A 24,509-nucleotide genomic window follows, 5' to 3' on the forward strand; every position below is an offset into this window, starting at 1 on the left:
TTATGGATTTTTTTTCCCAATGATGCCAAAAATATACTGCCTACCCAGAGAAGCCAGTGTCAGATAATGACATTTAAGGAAATCTGTAGAGACTGGTTTTATCATACTGTACAGTACCAACATGTTTTATAAACGCACCACCAATAAAGTCGCCTGTACGAGCTAACTAAAATTGCATGCAATTATAAATAGCAAAAGAAAAAAATCAGGGGAAAATACATGCACACAAAGGCTATGGAATTTTGGCAGCGAGTTTACAGAGACAAGACAATCTCTCCTCTTCTTGTCTGTACTCCTCCCTCCATCCCTCTTTGCCTTTTTGACTCATTAAAATATCGTCTCAACACTGGAGACTCTCTCTCTCTCTCTCTCTCTCTCTCTCTGTCTCTCCCTCCGTCTTTGTGTCGTTTGTTCACCTTCTTTCTCCAAACATGGTAAACAGAACAGAGCCGCACCACCACAGTTTGAGAAGGCGTGTGCTGCCGAGCGGTTGATAAACATCTCTCTCTTTCTCTCTCTCTCGGACACACTGTAACCAAACCCATCTTCTTCGCAGCCCATCTGTCTCCCTTGTGACTACAACCTAAAAGTTGAGTGTGAAAGTCACAGAGGGAGATCATTTCTCATGGTTCTTTTATACACTGACTAACAATTTCTAATATTTGCAGCACACAATTCATTTGACAAACCAGTGGCTCCTGTGAAATGGAAAAAGGCCGACCTTGGACACAATCTGAAAGCAGCAGAAGGCAGACAGACACCATATAAGCAGAATTTACACGATAGTTATAACTGATTACGTTATTATATGACTTTGCAGAGTATGTTTTGAAATATATATATGAAATATCAAGTATTCTGTGAAGTATTCAGACGTATAAAAGCAGATCAATGACAGCGCTTGTGTTATACACGACCAAAAGTATGTGGACATCCAAATAAAGTACGTGAACATCCAAACTTTCGCCCCATATGTGATTGTTAAACATGCTATTTCAAAAGATGAGCATTAACAAGTAGCTATAACAGCCTCCAGTCTTGTGCGGAAGCTCTCCACATGATTTTGGAACAAGGCTGCAGGGATTTGCTCCATTTGAGCCACAAGAGCATTAGTGGGGGTCAGTCACTGATGTTAGGCGACGAGGCCCAGCCACAGTCAGCGATCAAATACATCCCAATGTGTCAAGTTCTTCCAAACCAAAACTGGGATAACAATTTCTTTATGGACCTGGCTGTATCGTGGATGTATTAAAATAACTGGATACAGCGTTGGAGGCGGGGCCCCGGTCATTCCTATGAGAGTTGCTCATTGGCGCATGAAGCCATGAAGACAAGACGATGGCAAAGGATTTTGTGTCTGAGCGAAAAGCAAAAGGGCCTATTTGGCAATATTTTGGATGTAAACCCAATGCTATAAGGGAACCATAACATTAATGAGGCAATCTGTAAACCTGTGCGGAGGACGGAGCGGCGGCACCGGGTGGAAACCTGCGGCCCTGCAGCAGCGAAAAGCTCGACTGGAGAGGCCAGACACCGTCCGACATTAAAGATCAAAGTAAGCGCTCTGCAGATATTGAGTGTCATCTTTTTTTGTGTGTAAAATGTCTGGTGTAATCGGTAACAACGGTGTTGTCACAAGTTTATTAACAGGTGGGAAAATGTCCTCACTGTGACATGCCTAGTTGTATTTGCTTCATTCGGCCTTCTTTTAAATAGGTTCACTTTAAAAACAGTGAATTACATCATGCAATTTAATGAATGATTCATTTGTTTATGAAGAAGCTATATGCGTACAAGTGTTAATCTCTGTGTGTATATGTGTGTGTGTGTAAAGTCCTCCTCTGTGTGTGTGTGTGTGTGTGTGTGTGTGTGTGTGTGTGTGTGTGTGTGTGTGTGTGAGTGCATACATGAGTTATGAGCATGCGTTTGCTGCATGCTTTCTGTGTGTACCAGTTGTCACATACACACCCCCGTCTCTGCAAATGTGAGGCTACTAAGCTCCATCACCAAGGAAACCAGCTTGTTGCCAGGTAGCAACAGAGAGAGAGAGAGAGAGAGAGAAAGAGAGAGAGAGAGAGAGAGACAGAGAGAGACAGAGAGAGACAGAGAGAGAGAGAAAGAGAGGAAACAAGAAAAATTAGTGAGACCGAAAAGACAAAATTAGATAAAAGTGTGAGACAGCACGTGTGAAAACATGTAGCAGATTTCTTTTAGAGATGCCACCACAATTAGAATATGTCTGTTGTTATTTTTCTCTTCCAGTCCACATTTTGAGAAAAAAAAGTTTCTGTATTGACACATCAGTTAACCCTCTAAAGCCTACACACAGATAAAGAAACTAGTTTCATATGTTTGCCAATTCTGAGCTTCTTCTTTCAGTCAGTATCAAGTATTATACGTCATATGATTCTTTTCTTTCTGGCGTAAAGTCACTACCATGCATTACCTTTGTGTGAGCATACCATATTTGACATAAAAACAACAACTTGTGTTTTGTTGAATAATGGCCCCTTCGCCCACCTTGCTCGGCCCACATCCATCTTCAAACTCGACCTTCAATTTGTTCTCAACTACACATCTGCAAAGTTTCATGACTGCATCTTTGCACAGCTGGGACTCTTATCACGGTGACAAAATCTGTCCACAGACAGAAATATAAACAACTGGTGAAGTACTCAAAAAGGTCTCTGTGGTAGTTCCTGAAACAGTAGGTGTCTCCAGGACCACAGTTTTGCAATGATGACACACACAGAGACTCACAAGCTGAGAATCTCACAGTTCAGACACAATTTAAAGCTTTTCTCCATCATAAACGGTTCCAAAAGTTATTTAATGTTTTGTAAAAACATGTCTAGCATAGCATCGATGCTATCATGAGGCTGCTACAGTGCAGGTTTTAGTAAAGAAAGCTGAAGTGGTGAAAACGTAATCTGTATTTGCCTCCCTCAAAGCTGCATTGATGCGTTTTTTTGTCCAGAGGTTGTGAAGTATCATACTGTACTTTCCTCTGTGTGTGTGGATGTGGTTGGGTGGGTGTTGCATTTTAATCTATCTGTGTCTAAGTGTTTGAGTTCATAATTAAATCTGACTACGAGGTCGCCGAAGATTAGAATTAGATTAGAGTTTAACACTCATCCAACAATGTATGCGAGACGAGGTTACATCACTGCTCCGGACCAATTGGGAGAGTCGCTTCACACTATCAATCTGTCGGCTTTCATTAGGGAGCAGAGGAGATATCAGCAGATCAACACAGGATGGTGAACGAGATGGTGTGTCTGTTATGTGTGGGTTAATCTGACATCGACTTGGTTAAGTTGTTGTTCTGAACCCTTTTCTGCAAATGACAGAAAGGGAATGAGAGATAGTTAACGGGCGGGTCCATCTGCATTTTGTTCTGTTCAACTGGAAGCGAGATATTCAGAGAGCGATATAACGGTTTCAGTTCCCCGTCGGAAAGGGTTGTCTGAGGGCGAGGTACAGCGGCTGTGGACAGGAGCAGCTGAAAAACGTATTTTAGCCACCTAAAAAAAACAATATCAGTTTAAGAGTTTAGAATATTTTCATAGCTTTAACTTGCCATCAGACAGACCTTCTGACAGGGAACTGAAACAGTTATATCTCGGTCTTCAACTCCACCAGACTCCATTCACAAAAGCAGTCATTTTACCTCGCAGAACACAGGAGTTGCTGGTCTACCGCTGCATTGATCGGTTGGTTAGTTTGTGTTATTCTGTGACTTTCAGATCCGAACTAACGTGGCATCCACACACAGCAGTACATTGCTTTGCTTCTGTGTCGGAACTCCTGTCTGCTTCTCCAAACAGGGATGCAGACTGCCATCTAAGTTACTGTATGTAACGTGTTAATACACTGACATACTGTTTATGTTGCAGCGTTATCATACAGAAACCTACGTCAGGTCACATGGGAAAGAGAAGGGTTTGGGAAAATAGCCTTTTGATGCTAAAACATATGTACTTTGACATACAAAAATTGTAATGTTCATATTTGAATACAAGGAACACCACTGGGAAGCTGCAGAATGATATAAAAACCTAAAATAAATGAATAATGGACCCATCCTTTAAGACGCAAAAAAAAAATCCACCATATTATGCTTGGAGTTGGAGGGGGCACCATCACAGTGTAGGTCTGTGTTACTTCATCTTGGAAACCACCATTTTAGAAAGGATACATATTAGAAACACACACCGTAATGTTTTTGAAGTGGGGATTAAATCCATAGCCGCAGCCTTCAACATGACATAAACCTGCTCACACCTCCAGATCAATTCAATAAATGGCCCTAAGCATGCCTTAGCAGAACATATCTTCAAAATCCCTGCCACAGTCCCATCTAACATGGCACAGTCACATTGTCAAACATGGCGGATCAGCCCGCTAAGCTTCCAAATCATGACACAGCGGATTCAGACTTTTTAATATGACACAGCGTGTTTACACTGCAGCAGAGCACAGAGAGAGACGAAGGGAGGGGAGAGGGGAGGGCGGGGGGCTCACCAGTGAACTGAAGATGGCATTTTAATTAGATCAGGGAGCGTACGCAGAAAGAGCGAGGCTGGGAGAGAAGGAAAGAGATAAGAGGCAAAGAGGAGAAGACAGGAGCGGGAGGAGAGGAAAGAGAAGGGGGGATGCTTTCATGTGCATCTTACCCTGTTACCCCTTGGCCATATAATTAGTAGGAAAAACATCTCCTTTCATAGCTACGCCAGTGATAATCAGCTGTATCGCTGTATTAAACCAAACAGGTTGGCTGCATTACATGACTGTCATACCCATGCCAAAGACATGAACGTCTCCTCTAGTTGAAATCAGACAAGCTAACCGAAATATTCATTTCCCCCAAAAGTATGCCTTTATATATATATGAATTAAAAGGAAATTAATTAACTTAATTGAGTGAAAATAAGTTAAATCACGTTCCAAAATAGAAAGTGTATAGGCTAAGTCAGAGAACCAAAGCAGAGAACCATCAGAAACATTTAGGTTTGTTGTTTTTATGTAATTTTTTGGCATAAGAACAAAGTTTGTAACTTTGTTAGAAGCTCATTGTGGCACAACCCCCCCATCTTTGATCAGTTAAACATGTGACAGGTGGTGTTTGTTCCAATACGGAAAGTATACAGCCCAGAAAGTATATTTTTAAAGACATAAAATAAAATATTACTCCAATGTTATGTCATAATTATGGCCAAACTGTATATAGATCTGCTGAAAGTAAGTAAGATGTTACTTTGGGTGATAGATATGCAAAGAGTAATGCAGTTTTAATTTATGTAGATGAACAGATTAAAAAACGCTTCTCTCTTTACCAGGGGGAAACATAAATGGAGGAAAAGTCAAATTGGTAGGGACAAAAACAAATACAAATGCAAAAACAAGTGGGATTAAAATTGTATAATATATAGCATCAATACCTTTGATTTATCCTCACTCACGCAAACAGACTTAGACCGCAATTATAATCAGCCAATCTGTTTCTTTAGTGTCTTTATCATGAAAGAGAAAGATGGAGAAGGAGAAAAGGTTGCTAGGAAGCAGTTTGTGTTTTGCTCTTTCCTCTTCCATGTGACACTTTTCTCCACATTCATCCATTTCTATATCTCTCCATCTATGCCTCCATCCTTACTTCTAGCTTTTCCCTCCTTCTTCTTATTCTAAAGTGTTCTTCCCTTATAACCCCAACCCTTAGCTAACAAGCTCATTATGTGGACAAAAGAAAAACAAAGACAGATGGAATAAGTGAGAGATTGTATGAGTGTAAGACAAACAGTGTTGAGAAGGGAGATACAGAAGAACCTGTAGAAAACACCTGAGTGCAGTTAAAGACGGAGAGAGAGTTACACAGAAAGTGTGAAAGAAGAAAGATGGAAAAGAAGTCACAGTGACAGGAAGTTGAAAGCAAAGATAAAAACAGAAATGTCCATATACGGTCGCCGGTGTCGCTCGAGTTGCCTGGCAACCCAAAAGTTTGGCTTGAATCTCACTTGCCAAGTCATTATTGCTGTGAAACAATCAGCATCCTTTTATAACTACGGTGAAGTCAGATAGAAGAGAGATAGAAGAGAGAGAGAGAGAGAGAGAGAGAGAGAGAGAGAGAGAGAGAGAGAGAGAGAGAGAGAGAGAGAGAGATTTACCAGGAAGCAGCTCCACGCCGCTTCAAAGACGAGAGGCGGTAGCTCGTTAAAACAGACCACAGACAGGACACGGACAGTGTTTGCACAATCTATTTATGTTCCAGCACATCTGAGGTCCTGCATGTATGCTCCATGTACTGTGTGTGGCGCTGCTGTATGCACCACGTCAATGCATCTGCAGCCGTTGACTTACTGTAAAAGGACTGTTCATTAACTAAAAGGTTTAGCGGCTCGCCTCACCTTAATGGTGGACATCATCGTTACGGTATTTCATAATAAGCACAAATCAGTCTTTTTTTTTTTTTTTTTTATTGAGCAAATGAATGCATGCCTGTGTTATACTCCCCTGCTTTTGAAGTTAAAGGCTGCGTGGGCACTTTAAAGCCTTTTTAGATGAAGTAAAATATATTATTCACAGCAGCCAATGAGACAAGAGAGCATTTGCTGTGTGTGTGTGTGTGTGTTTGTGTGTGTTTGTGTGTGTTTTGAACTCATTGCTCTACAAACTCGACGCCAGCGAAAGGATTAACAGCTCTGGCAGAAAGGTAATGGGCAGCCACCTCTACATGCCCCTGTGTGTCTGCTCCAGAGAAAGAAAGAGTATATGTGTGTGTGACAGCTAAAGTGCTATTCAACAGGTGTGTGTGCTGCAGTCAGCAATAACAGAGATTTAACAACGAGGTATACAAATGGTCACAAAGCGAGTCATGCCGGCGGCTTAAAAAATTACAATTAATAGGACTCTTTATACTCGATGTTCGCGATAAAGTCATTTACTACATCCCACGTAGAACAAGCCACAGTACATTGAGTATATTCGCTATATCGCCAACCAATAACCACGACATCTCTGGTCACAAGTCAAGTTCTGATCCCACTTTGATTGTGTTAAATTATTTTGAGTGTTTGTTTAAACCTGCTTGGAATGCCACATCTGTGAGCTTAGCAATTAAGTCTCTCTTGAGATAATCACAGTAACTTAAAAGTTAATATATAATTCTTAAGAGCTTGCTTGATGATATTTGTATCGTCCTGGTGAGATAAACTTCACCCATCAAGTACCCCCTCTCTTTTTCATTCCTTCTCCTCTGCTCCTCTTCTACCCTACAGTATACCATCAATCTCCTCCTCTTACTCAATGGCCCCGTCTCCTCCCAATATTCAGCTACACACTTTACTCTCTCTGTCTGTCTGTCTGTCTGTCTGTCCGTCTGTCTGTGTCTCTCTCTCTTTTGCTCCCAAACGCCCCCCATGCACATCAAAGTCCTTGTTAAGCAGACTTGGTGAGACTAATAGTAAAGGCTAATAGCTAACATGTGCAGACATATGCTGCCTAACCTTCTGCACCATGTGCTGTGAATGTGTGTGTGTGTGAAGATACAGTATGTAGCACGTGTATTACAGCTCACTCTTTTTGAACTCACTGAATGAGTCTATAAAGAGGGAAGTGACGATATGTCGCTGAGCCAAAACGTTAAGGTCTGGTTGTAGCTATAGCACAGAGTGTGCAGAGCGTTCCTTGAATTAGGCATTGGCTTCATATACATACAATGTAAATTCACCAACTTATTATGGGCATTTGCCAATCAAAAGTCATTTATTAGATTAAAAAAGTCCATGGAGTTGACATAATATCATATTACTCCTGAAACGATTAGTTGATTAATCAATTACTCGATCAACGGAACATTATTTGTCAACAATTTTGATAATTAATTAATTAATCATTTAAGTCATTTATCAAGCAAACATGTCCCACAGTCCCTGATTCCAGGGGATTGACCGAGTCTGCAACATGCAAGCTGCGATTGTTCAACATGAAATACTTGCCCCTTTTGCTCATTTTTACACGTTTCACTAATCAAAACACATGCCAAACCTGTGACCCATGTGAGAGCGCATGTAGAACACCCAACTGTAATTGCAATTTGCAGGCAACAAATTGCAATTATAGTTGTTTGTGAAACGTGACGCTGCCACCATTTTTTGATCTGCGTGTAAGCAGTGCTCGCTTTGGTGAAACGAGCCCCCGGAATGTGAAGATTTTCTGCTTTTCATTGTTATATTAATGTAAATCAAATATCTAATAAGAATTTTTGAAGATGTTGCTTCAGTCGTGGAGAAATGTAACGGGCATTTTTTCTCTGTTTTCTGACATTGTATAGGCTAAACAATAAAATCAATGAATAGAAAAGGTAAATATAATAGACAGATAATGAAAGTATTTGCTAGTGGCAGCCTTACATCATCTTTAACAGACATAAGGTAGGCCTGCCATTTGCGAAATGACTGTTCTGAAAGTGAAAAATGTTATGTCAAGATGAATGGAATGGATCAAACATGAATGGTTTAATGTTGAAACAGGAACTAGAGACTTTTAACAACTTTTAACTCCAATGTATACCTCCATTTTCACAGTTACACTCTATATGCCCTCTTTTGTTATAGAGGTGTTGGTTTTGAAACAAGACAGTCTTTACAGCTGGCTCTTCAGCATTGTGCATGTGCAATTACCACACTGGAAGCTTTACTACAGGAACACAGAGGGGTAAGACATGTCTTCAGCCCCCACAACATCTGTTAAGCAAGCACGGCTGGTTGCTTACATGCTGTACTTTTTTCTTTGATTTCTTTTTATTGAGCAAATGTATGCATGCCTGTGTTAACTCCCCAGCTTTGAAGTTAAAGGCTGTGTGGGCACTTTAAAGCCTTTTTTAGATGAAGTGAAATATACTATTCACAGCAGCCAATGAGACAGAGAGCGTTTGCTGTGTGTGTTTGTGTGTGTTTGTGTGTGTTTGAACTCACTGCTCTACAAACTCAACGCCAGCGAACGGATTGACAGCTCTGGCAGAAAGGTAATGGGCGGCCACCTCTACATGCCCCTGTGTGTTTGTGTCTGCTCCGGAGAAAGAGTGTATGTGTGTGTGTATTTGTGTGTGTGACAGCTAAAGTGGTATTCAACAGGTGTGTGCTGCAGTCAGCACTAACAGAGATTAACTACAAGCCACACAAACGCACACACACACCTACACACACACATTCACAAATACTCACACGCACACAAACACAAACACACCAGAAAAGTGTCCCTAAGCCTTTTACTGCCATGTTATTTATTTGACTCACTGACTGCATAGAGAACTCTTTAACCTTTACGTCTGGCCTTCAGCCTCAAAGAAATTGAACTACACTACCCATAAGCCACTTTTACTTGTGCGACCAGGCACAGAAACGCACAGGTGAGAAGGTCAAATTAATGATAAATACATATTTGTTTAAGCCAATAGAATTTGATCTATTTAGAATTGAGTACATGTCACCTTCTCTTATGCATATTGTATTTGCTGTCCCCTTAGTTTCAATAAGATATAGGTGAGGGCTGTATTTATTTATTTTGTCTCTATGAGTTCACTTGTTCATTTTCCAGTAAAGTTCTTAATAAAATGAGAAAATTACTCAGGGGAGTATACAACAATATGCTTTCCCATGTGGTTATTTCATATAGACTATTTCTTTATTGAATTACCAGAAAACATGCTATATCGCGATATATATCGTTATCAAGATATCAAATGACCTATATCGGGATGGAAGATTTTGGCCATATCACCCAGCATTAGCTGTTACAGCAGCATAGACTTTTGTTTTTCCAACTCTTCATCTTTTCTCTGTCCAGCTCTATCCCTCCATTTCTGACACTCTCACTTCATCTCTCCCCTCTTTCTCTCCATTTCTCCCTCCAGAACTGTTTTCCTTCTTTTTGTCCTTATCCTTCCACTTTTCCATTTGTATAACTGTTTACAGTCCACACGTCCCTCCCTCTAACATTTTGACTCTTTCCCATCTTTATTGTTACCTCACTGCCCTCTCTCTCTCTCTCTCTCTCTCTCTCTCTCTCTCTCTCTCCCCACCTCTCCACTCATCCTTCCCTCTCTCTCTCATCCCCTCTGTCTAATACTCTGTCACTCTCTCCATCCATTATTCATGGCGCAGTCACAGTCGGCATTGAAAGACCTCGCAATATCGCTACGGCAACGACGCAGCAGAAGCAGCCGCATTGGATCATGGGAAACTGGGTCACCTCCCAGGAGCGGGATGGTGCGGGGGGTGCGGCGGAGGGAGGTCGCTGTCACACACACACAGACACACACACACACACACACACCTGACAGTTGTCCTACAGAGCAGGAGGACAAGAAAGAGAGAGAGAGAGAGAGAATAGTGGGGAATGAGAGATAATAGGTCTGGTCAATGATCCAGATACTGTCACTGGCACAGAAACCACAGAGAGAGTACCCACTGCTGTACATCTAGTCATGCAGTGGTAATGCGATGATAAACGTGTGGCTGTACAACATTAAACATGAGTAAACTAGACGATGAAAGCTTTTCCTAATGCTATAAAAGCTTTTTTTCAGCACTTGTGCTTCTTATAGTGGGACTTACTTATATTTAGTCATGTATTATGCATATTCTAGGGGATGCTTTCTGCTATCTTATATAAGTTTATTAAAACTATAATTCAAACTCGCTTTGTTGACCTTGGCTGACATCTTGAAAAGAAGTAAAGATTAGACAAACTTCTGGAAAAAAAATCAATATTATTGTGTAAACATTTCTTTCTTTCAATCACTACTCTCCATTAGGGGTGTAAGAAAATATTGACGCACATGAGTATCACGATATTAGGTTGTGCAATACTGTATCAATTCTCCAAAACTCTGTGTCGAATTTTAATTAACCTCTTAAAAATCAGACGGCCCGCCATCAGGCCCGGCCGCTATTCAGTCTTTTGGAGGTTGAAGTTACTGGCATCATATGAAACTAGAAAAAACTTAAAGAATCCATTGGTGCCCGCCATGTCACACCAACCAAGTTACGCTAAATTTTAGCGAGGAAGAACTGGCATGGCAATTTTCACAGGGGTCCCTTGACCTCTGACCTCAAGAGATGTGAATGAAAATGGGTTCTATGTGTACACCACGAGTCTCCCCTTTACAGACATGCCCACTTTATGATAATCACATGCAGTTTGGAGCAAAACCATGCAGTTTTTGCACGCAATATAAATGTGTTATTTTTGCCTATTTTAAAATATTTCTGGTGTGTTCTTTATACGACGTACTACTATACAGTTTTCCTAAAATTATATAAAAAAATCGCAATACATCGCCTTACTTATAGTATCAGAATATATATTAAAAAGTTACCCCGGCGTCATGATACGTATCGTATCGCCAAATTCTTGCCAATACAAAGCCCTAGTTTCCATCAGTTTCTGTTTTGAACAATGCTTTCAAGGCAACACTAACATCTGAGAATTAAAAAATTAATTGCAACCATTTCCCATGCAATAAACAACCAAATTGACATTAACCGTCTTACCGTAAGTCATGAGAAAATAGTCCACGAGCACAATACTTTTGGTCAGCCAAACATCGAGGCTCAAATGTTAACAGTCAGAAAGGAAGTTTTCACACTCTGGAGAACTTGTTGACATCCTTTGTAAAGTATATCCGATTCGTCGTTAAGAAGATAAAACATTCTAAAGCGCCGGTATGCTCTTTGAAATATGTCTCTGTTGCCTGTCATGAAATAACCCATTCATTTCATGCCTATTTGATCCCATGATAAATAGATTTCAGTGAAAAGATATGAGCGGAAGCAGCACTTTACAGCATGAGCGAGGCCACTCTATTGATCATGACCAATCTGCCTCCCACCAGCCTCTCAACAATGAACGCTAAAGACCCAGAAGCAAGCGCTAACTGATATTCATCTTTTGATGTGAATTCACTATTACACTGTCGATGACTCATCGCCAGAATAAAGCAAACACTGGCGCTGCTGACTGTGTGTCAGGTGGGCCTAAATGATGAATGTACAAAATATAAGGAATGTCTTTCCGATATTGAGCCGCAGCAGCAGCCCCTTCTGTGCAATCCATATCTCAAAGCTAATAATCCGTTATGTGCTTCTCTCTATCTCCTTTGTGGTTGGTATAGATTCAATGATGGAGATCAATAAAGGCTAAGACTATTACCTGGATTCACCTCATTACTGTGTTTAATTAAAAAGCCTGTGTCCCTATGTATACTTTCAGGGTATACAACACACACGGAAACAGTCTGTCACATGTCGCCACCAAGGAAGAAACATCTGTTTCTATGGGAACCCTGCCCTTTGATGATGCAGGCAAAACACACAAACCACGCTAGCGAGCATGCAGGTACACGTACACACACTATAGTGTTGTGCATCACAGCGACACGCCTTATCAGCAGCCACAGCGGATGTGTATGTCGATGTGAACCGTCACCTTGTGGTGTCTGTGCGTAAATAAGAGGGAGACAGAAAGGGATGGAGAGAGAGAGAGAGAGAAAGAGTGTGTGGCTGCCAGATCCCAGACCAGATGGCTAAATGTCAGTGAATACCACACCAACATGACAGCTAGTTCTCCCTGACAGAACCAGTACACGCTGCAGCCCAGCATCACCTATTAATTCAGTGAGCAAGCGAGCTGAGGCTTTCAGCACCGGACGGGATTTCACATATTTTTGCTTTCCGTCTTTGATCTCGTGTGGGCATCCAGAAGGCGTTCACAAAGCAGGAGCGTTCGCTCACAGCGACGACAGTTTAATACTTTACACTGGAATCGAAAATAAAAAAAAGTCTATTATTGACAAGTCTGCCTCTTCCTGTTGCGTCTAAATGTCAATTTTTAGCACCTGGGTAGTTTTTAGTTTCTAGTGCTTAAGGAATCGACTGACAGGGTTTGCATTAAGCTCAGTAGAGATTGATGGGGGGTGGGGAGGGAGGGCTTTTAGCTGAAAGTAGCTGGTGTGCAGTTTGCTTTGCTCCTCTGGTGATGTCACAACGGGCTTTTATGGCTGGTCAAATATTAGCCTGGAAGGATGAAGACACATACACACAAATGCAAAGTACACATTACACCTGTTTACCACCCTAATTTGCCCAGAGATCTACGGTGCACTTCCATTACCTTTGTTGCCATGGCTCTAATGTTTGCTGTATAAGCAATTTGTTGTGTGTGTGTGTGTGTCTAATACTGGGATGCCAGTCCTACAGATTCTACACTTTAAGCTCAGATTTCCTAGTTTAAATGTTACTAGGCTGAGCACAAACCATGTTGTGACAAAGAACTGGAGAAGGGAAGAGAGAAAAGTCTTTTAATATCAGTGGTATCTCTACTACACTGTACTGTGAAGGAGTAGAATATCTAGGAGATTTAAGTGCACATGTGATGCATATGATGGTCTCATATGAAAGATCAACAATATCATTGTCCTTGACCAAAGGGGAGCACTGTGGCTGCTCACTGCTCCTCAATATAGTTGAGATGAGTCAAATGTAAATTTCCCCATGGAGGTATATTCAATTTAAACTTAAGATTTAGACTTAACACCAACCCCTGGCACAGCGATCTGAATATACTCCATCACATTGCTTATTCTTTATATACTATTTACTGTATATAAGAAGTGGACGTAGTCATGGTGACGTCTATGGACAGCTGTTTTTAAGTCATCTTGGTTATTTGCAACCAGAAGTAACACGAGAGTGTGTAATCTAAGTACAACCGAACGCTGAATAAGACATTTTTAGGCAACCAAAAAGGTTATAATTAACTTTCAAGAACTGAAAACACACTGTTAAAGGGTTAAAGTTATATGACAAAAGCACAGACAACTCCCAGACCGGACAACGCCGTGGTAGCGACCTGTCGATCACAAGGTAGCCACGTCCTGAAGCATCCCCTGCTTTAACTATGGTCTGTTTGACTCTAAATGGAACCATAATTTACTAAATGAACATCATGCTGTATTGAAGAAGACTTGAAACTAGAGATTGAGACCAAAAACTCATGTTTACAATGTTTACTGAGGTAATAAATCAAGTGAGAAGTAGGCTCTAGGCTTCTTTTTGCAACCAGAGGAGTCGCCCCCTGCTGGCTATTATAAAAAATGCAAGTTTAAGGCACCTCCACATTGGCTTCCCTTTTCAGACCCTGGAGTGGCCCACTGGATGTAATCCGTATGCTGCCATATGCACAGTGAATACTAAACAAGTGTTAAACTGGGCTTTGTTTTCCCTCCTGAGGTCCTGCCCAATATAAAATGGTTTGGGAAGAAAACCTGCCTTGAACTCAACCACTAAGCTCACCAGTGACGAGAATGTTTCTATCTGAAATGGGGACATTAAGACTGACATCGCTCCCTGTGGTAAGGTTGCACTGAGAACTTTGAGTTTGGGTGATGGACAGAGACATTACTCTCTCTTTCTCTCCGTGTGCTCTGTGGGAGCTGTAATGTGGGTCGATGTGAGGCAGAGGACACTTTTAGCTCAGTAAAAATATCCCGCTCTATCTCTCTCTCTCTCTCTCTCTCTCTCTCTCTCACTCACTGCCTCTGTCTCACTCGCCGCCTTTACCACTGTGCACATCTGGAGCGTCATACAAACTATCAAAAATTCACCTCAGCATTACTAGTCGGTTTCAGACAGTTATGTAATAATTTCTTCCTCGGAGTCGGCATTATGGGAACTTTATTTTTGTTTCGTAATGCTCATTTGACCTGATTTAACATGACTTGTTTGCCAAATTATACTCTAGTGCTGATTACCAATGTGGCATCACACAAACCCACATGCATATGCACAGATCCTATATGTGTCCTGTCCTCCCTAACACAAATACACACACACACACACACACACACACACACATCAAATAGATATAAACACACAAAAGCCTCACAGTGGTCTGATATGCATGTTTGGAGTAAACAGGGGGCGTAAGATGGGACAGTTTCCAGAGATCTGGGACAGTTTTCAAACAAAAAACTAAAAATACTGATGTGCTATTTTTAGTTTGGACTGGCAGGACACACATACATGCAAAGACAGACACACAACAAGTACATTTATCTGTCTTCTCTTTAAAGAGAGAGAGAGATATACATGAAGAAAGCGGCAGAGAAAGAGAAGAAAGAGGGAGAGGTCGTGAGGTTTGTGTGGAAATCTCCCTATCTTTATCACCAAAATGGGACTATTAAAAAGAAAGGGAGGATGGGAGGGAGAAGAGGAAATGGCATTGTAATGAATGTGGTGCCACAGCTGCCATCTTCTAGAGTCTTTATCTTTCCCTTTTATCAGAGGTGGAAAGAAGAGCGAGGGAGAGAAGAGAAAGCTCGGAGAAAGAGAGGAAGAGAGGGACAAACAAATCTTTTTGCTTATTATGTATTCAATTCAAAACAATTATACACGGATAACACTAAAGCAGTTAACAGAATGTTACGCTTTAGTCATATTGTTTCTGTTAAACACAAAGCCACTGAAGTTCTTCCAAAGAGAGAGACAAAAATATATTGAGTGACAAAAAATGTCAGTTCTTCTCCAAGTATTTTGATGCTTATTATAATATATTATAAAGTGTCAACAGGCAAAAAATCCATCTCAATAAATACTGTCAAAGTTAAAGCGATAATAAAGCGTTAACGCAAATTCGTTTTAACGCCACTCATTTCTTTAATGCAACTTGCAATTTTTAGGGTTGCAGCGGACTCAGTTTTAAAGCTAGAGTGAAGATACTGGCATCATATGAAACTAGAAAACCTAAGGAAATGCATTGCTACCAATTATGTTATACTAGCTTGCGAACGAGGTTAAATAGCGCTACGAAGTTACGCAAAATTTTGGCAGGGAAATACTGGCATGGCCATTTTCAAAGGGGTCCCTTGACCTCTGACCTCATGATATGTGAATGAAAATGGGTTCTCTGGGTTTCCACGAGTCTCCCCTTTACAGACATGCCCACTTTATGATAATCACATCATTGGTCATTATTTTGTGTTAATTGATTTCCAGTAATAAATACATACATTTGCTTAAAGCAAGCATATTTTAATAATAAATTAAAAATTATTATTAAATTAAATTAATTATTATTGAAATAAAATTATTTTAAAAAATACAATTATCTTAATTAATATAATAATATTAATAATAATAATAATAATAATAATAATAACAATAATAATAATAATAATAATAATGAAATAATTCCAATCATGCCCTGTAACATACTAACCACAATCCATTATCTCTTCCATGTGGCATTATAGCCATTAGCTCATGAATGAGAATATTGACAATCGCTGTTCACTAGTGCATAAAAACAAGAATATGGCAAACACATAAGACAACAACAACAACCTGCCAAATGCTAATCAATTAAAGGCTCATCTAGTCAATTAAACCATCCTGATTCCCATTTTATATTTGTGACATTTCAAAAAACACATTTATTCAAAAAATAGGAGAATTAAAAGAGAGAAGATGAGAAAGATATTCTGGTAAAGCACAGGAACTACGATAAAACTTTCACTTAGTTCAATGTATTTTTTTCCCCTCCCATGTTTAAGGTTCATTTTCAGTAACACCGGAGCCCTGCAGCACTGAGGAATTAGTACAAAATGGCTCCAAAATGAGGTACCAATGTAGCAGAAAACCAAACAGCACTCTGAAGTAGTAACTTTGGAGTTTGGAAAGCACCCATGTCTCAAACAGAAATGGTAACTGGGGTATTCCTTGTTTTCCTCTGGGAGCTGAAAAGGGGAACAGCATTTATAATTTCCAAATAACGACTCCCCAGACTCCAGCACGGTTGGAACTGGTTGTACTGTACTGCAGAAAAACTTGCAAGGGTTTTTAAGTTTCCCATCTGTGTAGAGGGGCCTACTAATGTGTATACGACGGGATAAGATACAGTAGTGAATGAATCACATTAACCTCTGTCTGTTTGTATACAACACACACACACACTGTCACACATCCTATTGGTAAATAAACTAATAAATGCATCAAGTTCCACTGCGGCTATTCACACGCCCACCCACACACCACAGGACACACAAATAAACACACACATCTACATCCTTATCTGGATGCACTGTGAGCCGCTGCATTCCACTGGGACTATTCAGAGGTGCACACACACACACACACACACACACACACACACACTGTAACACACCATCGGTCGCCACAAGAAAACACAGACCGACATTGTTTAGATAAGTGAACATACAGATAGATACTGATCGTTCCTCTCCGTCTATAAATAGACACTCCTAGCAACCAGCAGAGTAGCACCCAAAGAATCAGCTTGTTTACTTGATCCTCAACAGCACAGATGATGATGGGGAGAGGAAGGGAGGGGCAGGAGGACGTGTGGAGACTCCAAACACCAGACAAGACTCGGAGTAATGGGTAAAGGAGTCTTTATAAGGCAGTAAACTGAGGTGATTTCATCAATTTAATGAAATTCAACATGTTGGATCCAAAGGCAAACACAGAGGCCTGTTCTGAGGTAACGTGAACAAAGAAAAGAACATCAGAAATAAAAGGTAAACAAACCAGTTTTGTGGCAGTAATCTTAATCCACCTTAACAAGAAAATGCAGTGCCTTTACAAAGTTTTCACCCACATTAGAAGTTTTCGTGTTCTATTGTTTTACCACATTGAATCAAAGTAGATTTAATCTGGCTTTTTTTTACACTGATCAAGACCCTTTAATCTCAAAGTGAAAAGAGATCTCTAGAAAGTGACAAAATACTTGTTTGCATAGGTATTCCCCCCCCTTTGATTGGACGCAGGTAAAGCATCGCCGATGCAGCCGACTGATTTTAGAAGTCACATAAGTGGTTAAAGGGAAGTCAAGGAGGTTCAATGCACTGTAGTATAACTACACCTGTATCTGGAGGCAGCTTTCGACGAGTGAGAATCGTTGCAAAACCTACACCATAAAGACAAAGGAACACTCCGAGCAACTCCACGAAAAGGTGCTTGAAAAGCGCAAATCAAGGGATTGGATACAAGAAAGTCACTAAACACCCTTTAGAGTGCAGTGCAAACCTGACATTTGTATATTTATTATATTAATATAAAGTAGTAAAACGGGCCGCTTTGCTATTTACTGGCCGATTGCAAATCTTTTGCCTTTTCCCTCACGCTTGAGGTGAGGCTTTTTGCGGGTTTTCGGCCGGCTCAGTGTCGGTGCATGAAGACGAACGAAGCGTTTGATCATGAACTATAAGCGGTTTCCACTGTATAATCAATTAAGGAATCAAAAGGTGTATGGCATCAGCTGTAAATCCATCTAGTTAAGCTTTTGCCAAATAACCTACTTGGTTAAGGGTAGAAAACATCGCCTGCATAGTTAAAGGAAACAAGTCGGTTGGTAAGAGACAGGGTGCTAATGTTGAAGTCACCTGCTTTTGTACCTCCAAATAATCACCGTGACCTCCTTTCTAACACTGTAGGTCTTGTTGTGGTGTAAAAAATGTCACCTTTCATTAGTGGTTGCTACGGAAAGAGGGCACTCATATATTCACACGGCTACAAGAGGTCGTCACTTGTCAGGAAAACTCAAAACAAAGGTCATTTTACGCATGTGAGAAAATTACCAAATCTATTGTTTATATAACAAGAGAAAAAAAAACATAAAGGACAAGACACTGAGAGAGAAGAGGTGTGTTGTGATGTGGTCCATTACCCTCTGAAAGGTGATTCATTGACTTAAAGGTGCTTGTTTCACACGCCTACTGCAGAGCCAGCAGCTAATTCATCTAACACTAAACGCCCCGTCACCTACCGCTGACACACACACACAAACACCTCATCGCACACAATGAGCGACCCTGTACAACCATGCACTGACGCGTAAACATGGCTGACACTATACAAATGTATGCAGATAATATAGAAATCAAATAAACCCGAGCGCGCGCACACACACACACACACACACACACACACACACACACACACACACACACACACACACACACGCGCCGTATCACGCCGACGTAATCTCAAACCTCAATCACTGTGAATCCTATTACGCCTCATTATTGCTCACAGGATTTAGTGTCAGAATTGTGTGTCTGTGCGTACATGTGTGTGTTTTTTGCCTCTCTCCATCAATCAGCGTCTAATCAGGTGTATTGATTAGCTAATTGCTTGGTTATGACAGCATTATTCTGTCAATCTGAAAGTGGCCATATTGATCTGATTAGAGAGGAATGAAGGGAGAGCAACAGGGAGAAAGTGATTAAGGAGGGGAAAAGGGGAGAGAAACAGATACAGGGAGTTTTTTTTTTACATAAACTTCACATTCTAGTTACACAAAATGCATCTAGTTTTACCATTTTTTTACCAAAAGTTGCATTTCCTGAACTGAACTAGCCAAAGTGCAGCACATATTCTCCTCCCTGAGAGAAGAGACTTTCTCACACTTTGGTTCCTACCCTTCTTTCCTCTGTAACCAAGGACAGATGAGGAGCATCACTACGGTTACCATATCCATGACAACCTCTCCCGCTGCTATTATTGGGCATGTCGTCAAGGAGACAGAGCGGCACATTATGGGATGCGGACGGAAATAGAAATCATGTACTGGAAGCAATACAACAGATCTCTGGTATTACATAAGAAAGAGCTGTGCAAATCTAGCGAAGGGGGCGCCATATTGATTCTGAGACTCCATCACACTTAGGGTCAGGGGTAAATGTAAAGAGCATCATCAGGATATACGGAGACATAGTTGTGATGCAGCTGTTTTTTGAGCTTATACTTCATTAAAAGATCAAGCTTTGTATAAGCCTGTGGTTTATTTGCAAATGATAAAAACTGGTAAAAAATGGGAAGAAATAAAAACTGCGTGGGAGAGCAAACAAAACCACAAGGGGCTAAGCACAACGTGACACCCCGAATGACAAACAGAAAACAAATGACAACAGTACTCGACAAGGGGGGGAGGATGACACAAAAATGTGAAATAACACGAGGGGTTCAGGCTGAGCTCAATTACAAGAGCTTTGATGCAGGGAATATTTAACAGCCTCCCGTGGCTCAGACTCACGTTATATTTAATGAGAGGGTTACCCCACAGTTTGCAGCAGTGGAACGCAAAGGTAACACTGTAAGAACTATCATTTTAAATTGTGGCGGGACAATGTTCAAACAAGTGGTGGGGTTTCCTACTGAGACGACAATAAAGGTCAGTCACAGGTTCATTCTTCCCAAATGTGCATGAGGCGTCAGTTGGTCTGTTAGAGTGTGCTTAAAGGGACTATTTGTAACTTTCAGAAATGCTTGTTAACAGCAACACCTGTGGTCGCTAAGTCAAGGAAAGTCAGCGTCGGGCTCGCGCTTGCTCGCTCTACATAGACATGAACGAGCATCGCTCAAAACAGTGAGGCGACACACGACAGCTAAAACCACAATATCACTCTATATTTCAGCTGCTTGGCAGTAATGTTAGCTGACCAGACGAAGGTCTCTCCATGAGTCAATGCTGATCCTAGTGTTGGCTTTTCCTGCCTCAGCCTCCCGGGTGCCGGAGGGAGACACCGGCACCCGGTCGGAGACGATGATGTTTCTCATTGCGGAGCCCGGTCACTTCACAAGACACGGGAAACCTCTGTTGGTCTGGAGGAGCTGCAGCAGTTATTTCTGCACAAACGTCCACTGTACATTCACTAGATATTCTCAGAGCTAAACTAACTCTTCTGCAGTGTGTAGTGAGTGCACATTCACGTCTAGAGGTGGAGCGAGAACGAGTGCGGTGTGTGAGCGAAGGCAAGCAGGCAGCTGAGCAGAGACTCCGGACCTGGAGACCAAAGCTACGGTCCCCCCCGTGTACTACGACCGCAGCCAACACTGTTTTGCAAGACGGGCTTCACTAGATATAACTTTGAGGTTTTGGTGCTTCGGTGTAGTTTGTGTTGGAGTCTGAGTCTGAACAGCGTAGCCACACGCGAGCGCGCACATGCGAGCGCGCATGGGAAACCGACCCGGTAGATTTATACGTGTAAAAAGTTACAAACAGTCCCTTTAAAGGTGCTAAATGCAATATTGGGAGCATTTCTATTGCCTCCGCACGGCTCTCAACATGGCAATGGCTAAGCCAGCGGCTCACAGCTAACGGTACTAACAGCGCAAACAACGGCAACAGTGCTGACAGAGCTAACAGTGTTAACCTGAAAGGGAACCGGAGGGTGGATGCTACGCTCCCGGGACGGTTATCAGCTGTAACCGCCGTATGAGAGCAGTGCAGAGCGGCGGCCGTGAGTTAGCCATTGGGGCACACTCACATGCGCAAACTTGCACTATAAGAGCACGCACAGCCGACCTGCCTATGTCAACAAAGCATGGAGAAGCTCTGATTACAACACATGCAGAGGGAGAGCGACTTCATTCTCTGCTCAGGTAGACATTACTCCATTATATCTTTACATAGCAAATAGTTTGTTGCTGCTATATTAATGCTCTTGATGTCGTATAATGTAGAGAACCTTTAAATGTCAATATAATGAGACTCGCAATAGACTCTCAGGGAAATTAACCAATGGGACGTAAGATTGATTCTGGCACTTTGGGGTTTAATCGCTGTCTTGCAAACACAATAAAAGAACTGAATAAGGTCATTTGTCAAAGTGAATGCATATTGCAAACAAAAAGTAATCTTAAGATGTGCTTCTGGCAATGTCAAAGAAGGCATGTTTTTAAATATATTCACTCTGACTCATGATTGGTACACAACGAGGTAGTTAATGGAGTGACAGTTACACATATGGCTGCAGAAGTAGTAGAAACTGAATGTAGACATATTCGAGTTCTACTACTTCCCCCCTCCTTCCCCACAAAAGACTATTTGTTTTAACTTGTTTACTTGTTTATACCACACACATACTTTTGCTATCTGTCCCCAACGTCCGTTTTGAAATGGGAAAAAAGGGCGTTTAGGTACGCTGCTCCTGCAGCTTGGAATTTACTGCAGAAGGATTTGGATCTAGGGGAGCTGGTCTCTTTAAGTGTTTTTAAAAATAGACCGAAGGAGTTGGAGGAATGTACATCAGATGCTTTGTCTGAGCTATTTGACCCTATGTGATCTAGAATATGATGACCTGAGTCTTATTTTTTGGTATATTCATGTCGTGACCCATGTGACTCATGCTCAATGAGGCTTTGCCTGGTTAAATAAATTCGAAAGAAACACAAAAATGTATTTATACACACACAGATACATGGTTCGAGCGTGTTATTTAAACCTCTCGTCCATCTGCACACTGCTTCCTGGCTGTCAGAAGGTTATAAAACTAATTGACCACAGCTGTGGTGGTGGTAAGTAGTTTTTAGAGCGTGTGAGTGTGTCTGCATGTGTGTTGTATCTTGTCATTAACTAGGGGGGTGGGAGGGTCACCAGTACGGTCCAGAATAACCCTGCAAGAATAGAAGACCTGGAAATGTAGGAGGCCAAACTTTTCCTGTAAGTGTGTGTGTCTGCATGGCTGCAATGCTTCATGCTGTATACGGTTTCAAAACAACTAAAACAGTGGCAGTAAAATTCTCCTCATGGTGTTGACAGACATTGAGAGACAGTAGAACGCTATCCAGTCTACACTGTGCACTGAAAATGTAAATAAATTACACGCTAAGCATTACTTTTCTTAAATGCAATGCTTTACCTTACTTATATTATATACGAAAAGTCAGTATTATTTACACAAAATAATCACTATATTTGTGTTACAACTATAAAAGGCTGTGCTTTCATGGGGGACTATTTATCCTGGAAGTCCAGGCGTTCGAGATGCATCTGAAGGTGAATTTTAAGTTCTGACTATATGAGTTGTTTTGAATTTACTCTTTGCTGGATCATTCATTAGCTCTCTATTTATAATGTCAAGATTTTTAATATAAGTGGTTTTTTTTCAAAGATATTAAACTAATGAACGACTTAAAGAAGCCAGAGAACGCCTTGAATTGTTTGATCAGTAAGTGTAATGTGATCACTGAGACTTGATCTGTAAAAGCTGTAAAACAGGGAAAGTAATGCAATTGCTGTATTTCAGTTCTGCTACAGAGAGATAAAAAGAGGCAGAGAGAGAGAGAGAGAGAGTGGGTGATGGACACAAATTAAGATGATGAGTCCTATTTACTCTTCCACTGACTCATACACCTGCTCTGACACTGTATCATTAAATGCGAAATCAGAGGGTAGATGCACAGTAAAAACAAATGAAAACAAATATGATTCCTCCGCTCACAGATCTATAGTAAGCCAAAAGTAACTTTAAAAATAGACGCTGGATCCTCGGACTGTTTTCTTATCCAGAAACTCTCCTCTAAATACTAATGACATTCTCTAAATCAGCAATTAGCTCATGCATGGACATGTTGACATGTGAATGGGGCACATTGCAAAGTCCACATACACACACATACACAACAGGCAATCTGAAAACAATAGTACGGCGTGAGCTCTCGAGAAAAAGTTAATGTGGCAAAGTCATTCTTAGAAAGAAGGAAAGAGAGAGTGACAGATGTTACATGGCCTCAGAGGGATTAGTGTCTTCCTCACACTAATACAGTAGCATACATCTGCAAGCTTACACACACACAAACAGAGGAAAAAACACAAACACAATATATATAGACACAAACAAATTGTGTCTATATATATATATATATATATATTTATACACATAATTATATTGATTTATATGATATACTGGTCATCTGTCCAGGGTGTGTACCCCGTCTCTCGCCCAATGTCAGCTGGGACTGGCTTATCCTCAAGGATAAGCGGGTATAGCTAATGGATGGATATTGATTTATATAACCACAGAGGAACACGCTGCTTTACAAACACACACACACACACACACACACACACACTCTGGTGAGCGGCCAGGTTAAGGTAATTAGATAAAAGGTTTGGCAGGAAGCAGTCAGACGCTTTCGAAGCAACAGATGTCTTTGTTTTGTAAGATACGTTTTGCTTTACTTTACTTTAAATATCTTCTACATTTAGCACATTACACTAGATGACATTTTGGCAAACCACAAAAATCATTCCTCAATCAAAACGACTATTTTCTCCTTAGTCCCAAAAAATTCTGTTGCCCACAAGAAAATGATGCTTTTGCTTTTGATCAAATACACTCACATCGTTTTCATTTGATACAACTCAAGAGTCCTCAGTCAGAAATAACTGAAACCCTCCATTTTCATCAGGCTTCAAAGTGAAACATCATAATCAACAACTCGCTTGGATCCAAACAACCAATGATAAGAGCAACTGATGCTCAAAGAAGATATTATTCATGGAAGATATTATTTTACTCCCTAATTCATTTCGTCAGCAAATCACACACACACATGCTGCTCAGTAATGCTATTAAATAAAAGAAAAAATCTTTCATAAATCAGCCACACACCTAATATAAAATGTGATAACACATCCACACGGGAAACAAC

The 24,509-nt window shown here is 40.9% G+C and overlaps 1 protein-coding gene across 13 annotated transcripts in view; it reads right to left on the reverse strand.

Moving 5' to 3' along the window:
- cacna1c (calcium channel, voltage-dependent, L type, alpha 1C subunit) overlaps positions 1-24,509 on the reverse strand; it is a 245,436-nt gene that overhangs the window by 127,255 nt on the left and 93,672 nt on the right. The window lies entirely within an intron of this gene.

The sequence above is a fragment of the Sebastes fasciatus genome, chromosome 23 (genome assembly GCF_043250625.1).
Source record: "Sebastes fasciatus isolate fSebFas1 chromosome 23, fSebFas1.pri, whole genome shotgun sequence".
In the NCBI taxonomy this organism is placed as follows: Eukaryota; Metazoa; Chordata; class Actinopteri; order Perciformes; family Sebastidae; genus Sebastes; species Sebastes fasciatus.